This window comes from Adiantum capillus-veneris, chromosome 22 (assembly GCF_014529385.1).
Source record: "Adiantum capillus-veneris isolate H3 chromosome 22, ASM1452938v2, whole genome shotgun sequence".
Taxonomy (NCBI): Eukaryota; Viridiplantae; Streptophyta; class Polypodiopsida; order Polypodiales; family Pteridaceae; genus Adiantum; species Adiantum capillus-veneris.
The window spans coordinates 80,739,015-80,747,316 of record NC_140952.1 but is presented as its reverse complement, the minus strand read 5'-3'; positions in this window follow the sequence as shown (position 1 = coordinate 80,747,316).

Sequence of the window (8,302 nt, the reverse complement as noted above, 5' to 3'; positions counted from 1 at the left end):
AGGACAAAGGCATCAAGGAAGGAGAGCTTGTGCTAAGGTATGACAATCGACTTGACAATTGTTTTGATGCCAAGTTTGAAACTATATGGCAAGGACCATACATAGTCAAGAAGGCTTTCAATTCAAGTTACTATCAACTTATGGACTTGAATGGGAATGAACACTCTAGGAAGGTAAACGGGTATCGCTTGAAGCCCTATTTGAGTCGCCTTCTACCAAAGGATCTACCAAAGATTTGTCAAAAGGCAGCTATGTGATGTAAGTATTGTTCCATGAAGCATGAGTGTAACTCCAGCCAAAATGTGAAGGGCCAAACAATGAAGATCTTGTCAACGACTCTGAAGCACTCTCTTTGGAAAAGATGCTCTATGATGGTAGATGAATATACCATCATCCTGGGGGAGGGCTAATGATAGCCATTTTTCGACTTCCATAATTGCCATAGTGAGTTAACCCACCCTACCAAAATCACCTAAACACTGTGGCTATTCTTACCTTTTCATTGTACATAGGCATGTGTGAGTTAGGGGGCTTTTTCCATATCTTCTTAAAACCCTCAACTAGCTAGGCACTGGGCTAGTTGAGCCAAAAAAATAAAATATATTATGGCCCATTTGTGTGTATATATTTCATTGTACATAAGGCCTAAATATAGAAAATTTTCATAATTATTTTGGTATTTATTTAAATATTTCTACCTAGGTATGTGTTATTTTCCTATATATTCTATGTATATTTACTCACCATTACCATAATATGTTTACCTATGTATTCTATAAAAAATCATTTCATGCAAGCTTCTCTTATTTTTGGTGTGAATACACTCCAAGGAAAAACCTCAAAAATACCTTTCACCACCATCAGTCATTGCCTTTCACTAAATTCTTATTTCCTAGAGGTATTTTTTCTTATCTCTTGTAAATAAATATACTTCAATAAAAACAAATGAGGGTCCCCTCATTTGATTCCTTATATTTTCATATATCTCTTTTTTCCATTTTATATTTTTATATAACTGACACTATTATAGATTCCATAAATTGTTTATATTTACTACCCTATTTTTCCCCATCATATCCATGTATTATATTTGTGCATAATCTATAACCATGTACATTTTCAAACCCCTAAGAATCAATTAGGTTATGCTCTCATGCAAGGAGGGGCTCACCTTTGGAGCCATATGCAAATTAAACAAAAGGGGGGCCACTGAAGACTTTTTTGTGAAGAAAAACAGGTATTTTGGTGGGATTTTTTATATCCATTTCCACTCCGAATTTGAAGTAGTGGTTAAATGCAAAAATGTGGATCAAGAGCGGAATAATCACCTCAAGAATTTTGGTGATTTTTGAAGCAACCACCGGTGAGCTAGGATTTTTTGAGTGGACCCCAGTCTGCCCACTTTTCTCACAAGTAGCCCATAGTCTTCTCTCACCTCTTTCCACACTTCTACACACACACACACACACTCATTCCTCTCAATCCCTCACTCAACCCTACACCTTCCATGATTTCTCTCACTTCCTTCACCATTAACATCTCCTCTTACTTCCATAGCTCTCATATGAGCTCTACATGTACATACACCATCTCTATGCGTCTCTCTATTACTTCCAAAGTACAATTCCATCTTACCCCTTCTCTATATACATAAAATTCAGCATGTAAACCATTCTTAACCTCTACAAATTGAGAAATATCATCAACCAAATTGCCATTTTCATCGCGGTAATCAACCTTGATAGCGGTGGCATAAAGAAGAGAAGAAGAAGATGATGATCAACACAAGTAAGTACTTCTTCAAGCTTCACCATCACAAGGATTTCCTCACTTCATTCAACCATCCACCATTCTATCCATTGTAAATATATCATTAACTTTCTAGTGGTTACTAACACTAACCAGTAACATACTAACACAAAATACCCATTGACCTAACCATAAAAGACACCTGACCTCAAGACATGTGCATAGTAACTCTCTCTCTCTGTCTATCTCTCTCCTTAATTAAAGCTTTACTTTTACCTTGTCTACCATCAATAATGTTTTCTTTTGAGCCCACATCCATGACTCAAGTAGACAAAGAAGGCCCGCAATGTTTTGATTTAAAAAAAAAATCATAATCCTGATTTGTTAGCTTGTAAATAAGGATTTCCAATAATCTTAAAGAGGGGTCTCCAACCTATAAATATTCCCCTCTCCTTCTTTTAAAACAACCTTGAATATCTCACACAACACCCCAACACTCTATGCATAAGGAGAGACTTAGACGTAGCAACCACTTTGTGAGCTTTACCCTTGGTGTGAGAGAAGCTTTCAAGCTACACATTGCAAATGAGAGAGCGTGAGTTCAAACTTTCAAAATCACTATTGTATATGTTCCTCCATCATCAATAAATTTAGGTTTGGTGCATCAAAAGCATGATTCGACGTTCAAATCTTCGTCCTTCCACTTGTGCGGTACGGTTTAGTGAAATCAAGGTGACTTGTGTATTTTGAGTTTTTATCGTTTGATCTTGTTTTAGAAAGTATTTTAGTGAGTTTTTCATTGCCAATTTTGTGTCCGTTGTAAGAGGGTATTGTGGTGAGAGGTCTCCCACACCCTAAGACAGTGTGAGTGTGCTGGCAATGTTTAGCATTCACTAAACATTGAGTTAGTTCTGTACAAGATCTATGATAGCATCATAACGAACCATCTTCATTTGCAAGTCACAAATAAGGTAGTACGTAAGATCCATTCCGCTCTCTCTTCTCTTTTCTCTAGCTCTCTCTGGTCCATTTTGTGTGTGTGTTGGTGTGAGGTTGCTTGTGTGTGTTTTGTGGCGCATCTTCTTGGTTGTAACAAAATCTCTCTTGCGTCCTAGTTTGCATACCATAACTAGGTGGTACCGCTATCTTGTTTGGGTTTGGGTGTGGGTTTGTTTTTTTGTTGTGGTTGTGGTTGCCCCAGCCCCAATTGAGCAGCACGAGAGCCTTGAGGGGTTTAGAGGTTGCCTCTCTTGTTGCCCGTCCCGGACCGCCTGAGTGGCAAGGGTAGGGTCTTAAGGCTTCATGCACCTTAATCTCCTTTTCATGCACCCTATAAGTGAGAATCCCTGTCAATTGTGCACGCACACTATCTTCTACCTTGAAAGAGTATTGAAACTCTTGCAACTCCATAATACACTAAGAGATCCTAGTACTAAGATTCATTTGAGATGACACCCAAGGAAACAAATTTTCTGCAGTGAGAATTACAAAAGGTTTTGGTAGCAAGTAGGATCTAAACTTTCTCACAGCAAACATAAGAGAGTTATGTCTCTGTGTAGCCTCTTTCCAAGGCATTAATGACCCTACTAGCAAAGTAGATGGGGCGCATCCTTGTACTGTGAGGATCTTGTTGTAATAAAATAGCCCCAATTGTTTCCTTCCCAAACTAGAGCTAAGAAATAATGTGTACTTCCAACAAGAAGGCATGAGTGTTGGTAGCTTTGACAAAATGAATTTAATGTTACAAAAGTACTCTTCAAGATCATCAGACCATGCAAATTCTACTTGTGTCAACTTTTGCAAAGGGTGAAGAAGCTCCGAAGCTAAGTGAATGAAGCGTGACATATACTTAACCTTTTGAATGAATGAGATAGCCTCTTTGAGATGATTGGGTGATGGGAGCTCAATAAGAGCCTTTGCCTTTGAAGGATGCACCTCAATGCCTTTATAGGAAACCTTGTGACCGAGCGAGATCACTTCATCCTCACCTATGTGACATTTGTCGGGATTGAGCTGACCTCCCATGTTGTAAACTTTTTTTAAACCTTCCTTCTTTTTTTTGTAGATGGAATGATTTTGAGCTGTAAATGCAGAAATCAGCAATGAATACCCTAATTTGACTTTCCAAAAAATGCTTGAAACACCATGTTCATGAAACGTTGGAAAGTTGCAGGAGCATTTGTCAAAATGGCACGACTCTAAAAGCATAACAACCCCAAGGAGTGATGAAGGTTGATTTCAACTGATCATCCAACGTGATACCTATTTGAAAGTAACCTGAGTAGCCATCACACACAATGTACTTCTCATGACCAGCTACCTCATTTAGTATCTCATCCTAAAATGGGAGGGGAAAGTGATCTCTTTTTGTTGCCTCATTTAGTGGACGGTAATCCACACACGCCCTCCACTTGCCATTCTTCTTGGGGGTGACAACAATGGGAGAGACTCACTTTGAATTCTCCACTGGATAAATGAAACCTGATCTAGAATCTTTCTTACCTCCTTGAGTAGAGCCTACTCCTTGATAAATCCTAGCCTTCGTAGCTTATGAGCTTTAGGTGTGGCCTTAGGCTTTAACTCAATCTTGTGTTGAACAACATCTACTCCACGCCGTCGGTGTAGTCTTTAGCAAAAATCCTAGGAAACTTCCTTAGCACACACTTGAACTCCTCTCTTTCATCCTTTGTAAGTGTTGTAGACAACATACCTTCTAACATTTCTTCATCTTCCACATTTTTGATCTCTTGGGAACCTACCTTTTCCAAACATGGGCAAGAGGTCTCTTGGTTGGTTGTATTAACCCTTACCCCCATGACTTTGATGGAAGACTCCTCTTCAATAATGATGTTGCTACTTTCTTCTTCTGAAGTGTTATCGGTCCAATCTTCTTCTGTCTCACTTTGAAATGATTCGTCATGGAGCTCCTCTTGGCATTGCTCCTTCATGTCAAAGACAACCTTCTTATGATTTTCATTCCTGCAAATTAGCTTTCCACTCTCCCAATCCTACAAAGCTCGCATTTTCATTAGCCATGGTCTTCCTATGATAAATGGGTATTAACCATTTCGTTTGGTAGACATGACATAGAAATCCAATGCCTTCTTAATGCCAAAGGCCTCCACAAAAACATTTTAACAAATGCCTACGCACCTAGCCTTGCTATTGTTTTCCATCTTCACTTTGATTTCAAGTGTCTCATGGATGTGCATGCCTAGTCTTTGCACGAGTCCCTCTGTCATGATGCAAATTTGTGCACCCCCATCCACTAGACCTTTCCTAACCAATCTTCCTTTGATTTAACAATCTAGCACAAGTGTAATATCCTCATTCATTTCAGCTTGTGCAATTTTTACAACTGGCCCACTCTCTTTTACCTTTCTCCTACTGCTAACTACCTTTGTTAAATCCCTTCTAATTTGTGGACATAATGCAAGAAATTGAGGCCATGAGGTATCAGGACCCTTACCTCTCATGTCTTCCAACAGGTTGTATGGAGCCATACCATGTCCAAGAAGAAAGTTCTGGGGGTTGATACGATGTCGAGTCCGCTTAACTTCCTTAATCTTCTTCACCTTCTTCTCTCGTCCATTGTCACTTTGTGATGTGAATCCTTCTTTTTCCTTGCCTTTTCCTCGGCCACGCTTAATGCCATTTGCTTCCATGTCAGCCTCTTTTTAATTTTTTACCTCTACCACATGCACATTTGGGTCTGGCAAAGGTGGAACTCCTTCCACTCCTAGTGGAGGTGTTCTTGCTCCATTTGGCCTTTGTAGAAGCCTTGGTTATTGACTAGTTCCTTCACCTGCATTCATCCCTAGGTAATTCAAGTTAGGTCTCCGCACGGGGCCAAGGACAATTATACATCCCATGTCCAGACTCTCCAAAATTTCAACATTGCAAGACTCTCCTACGTCGTGGCTCTCGCTCCTCGGCTTTCTTTGTTTGTCCCTTGGGACCTACAACTTGTGCAAGGTGAATTGACAGGCTGCTTAAAGATTCATTGAACTTCTCAATCACTTCAGCGGTTATCTCAAGAAGCTCCCTAGATATTGATGCTTGTGACTTACCTTTGGGTATAAGACCTTCTATTGGAACCTCTCCCCTTAGGCGCTTGAGTTTCCTATACTTCTTGGAAGATCTAATTTTAGTTGCATCATAGGTGGCAGGTGCATCCGCCTCTACCTTTACTTTAATATCGGGAAAGATTCCGGCTATGGACATCTCCTTCTTTAGAAATTCTTCACCATCACCAGGGTTAGCAACATTTCGTATCCATATAGCCCAAAGACATAGAAACTCTTACTTGTATAAGTAGTAGTCATCTAAGTCTTTTTGCTTATGAGAAACAATATGTTGCCATAGCTTTTGAGTGTTTTGGGGATCAAAGAAGTATCTCCTGAAACAATTCAAAACTTCTGTGTAATTCTCCTTAACTTTCTTAGGCAAAGAGTCAAACCAAGTGCTAGCATCTTTCGTAATGACCACCTCAAACATTTCTACACGTTCTTGATCAGTTACTATCCTCTTGATACGGCAAGACATCTTGAAATTCGCTAAAAATAATTCTATATCCTCTCCAAGCTCTCCAAAGAAAAGAGGATATCCAGACATTTGGCGTTGGCTTTCCATTGAATTGATTTCAAAGTGACGCACATTTTTTTTTCTTAAAAAGATTTACAAAATAATGTTTTCTAAATTGCAATTTTCTCTACAAGAAAATAAAAATATGCACATCAAATGATTTTATGATAATCAACAAGTGGCTGGATGACAAGGTTTGGTGATGCAAGAATTTCTCCTACTCTTTGGGCACCAAACATGAACACCATACGGTGTTGAAAATGGATCTTTCTACTAATTGCAATGTTGATTCTAATGTGTGGAGTTAAATGGAAGGGAAAAACCGCTATTCCTGTGTCATCATCCATGGTCTATGCATGACCCAATGCTTAAAACAAAACAAAAATATAGACGTCCAAACTAAGGTCATACCTAATGATGACAGGCAAAATAAAAGGATTTACTGAAGCGTTTATCTTGGTTAACCTAAGAGGTCCCAAAATTCTACGAATTACTCATTCAAATTGCAACTTAGTACTTACAATTATGTGCACCTTTTGGCTTGCAATGGGAATAAAAGGATCATATAAAATCTCCTGATTCATGCAAACTACTTGAGTATTCTAAAGGTTGATCCTACACAAAAACTACACAAGCCCTCCTCAGTGGGGGCACCAAAATTGAGGCGGTCCGCGACGGGCAACAAGAGAGGCGACCTCTAAACACCCCTCAAGGTTCCTGTGCTGCTCAATTGGGGCTGGGGAGAGGAGAATCCTTGATAAATAAAAGCAAGAAGGAAGGGTACACTATCACTAAATAAAGTTTTGTGCAAGAGTTTACCTTCAATTTTACTGATTGGCGTGGGTGTATAAAGAGCTTGGAGGAGAGTTAAGAGACACAATTAAGTTTGATGATGTTAAAACATACACATTATCTTAGGATTACGGGATCCCTCTCACCATACAACCCTCTTATAATGTTCTCCCAAGCAACAAAACAAACACAAAACCTCTTGAGTCACACACAAGCAAATACTACAACCGAATCTCAAAATGAAAACGTGTCACCTTAAACAAAACAAGGTGAGGTTTCCAAGCGTGAATTGGAAAGACACAAGAGAGTTTTGAACCGTGGTTGTACCCAACTTATTGATTCAATTGATGGCAAGAGTAGGTACAACTTTGATTAGAAGTTATGAATCACTCACTCCCTTGCAATGCTATAACTAGCTCAAAGTAGCTTTCCTATACACCACAAGTGATGGTGTATAGAGAGCTCACTCTCTCTCCCTACAACTAAGATGGAGAATGGTATGCTCAAAGTAGTGAGCAATAGTGTAGAGATCCTGCCATCCACAAAGGGAAAAGGACTCTATTGATAGGTGAGGTGAGCTCTTATTAGGATTATCTCCTGATCAACATTTACAATAGAAAACCATGTTTATGAATTTTTTTTTATGTTCTTATGAGAGTGGGGCTCTCTTGTCTCTTGAGTCACATGGATGTGGGCTCAAGAGGAGAGAATTATTGAGGTGAAATAGATAAAATTCTAGAGAGGTGAGTGATTTTTTGTGTGAGGTTGCCTACTCCAAGGTAGAGTAGAGTGGGTGCAATCTACAAGAAAGGGTTAGCAGTTAGTGCTAGTTGTTTATAATTAGTAGGATGGGGTAAAATTACATGGCATATGCACTCAAGGTGCATTATATGATCTATATAATGATTAAAAGTAAGAGAGGATTAAAATATACACAATTTGATGAAAACCACAAGATGGAAAGGAAATTTTCCACCTATCTCCTCCAGTGAATGAAGCGGTTGTAGAACTCTGTCGGTGTAGTTCTGGTGACCATAGAAAAGTTGAATTTTCCATGATCAAACTCCTCCTTTTGTACAGATTGAGCTTGGTTATTGGCTGATTTTTTTCTTTTTGTGAAAGGATGAAAGGGTTATGGTAATATGAGTTTGATTCTAGAGAGAGAAATTGAGCAATA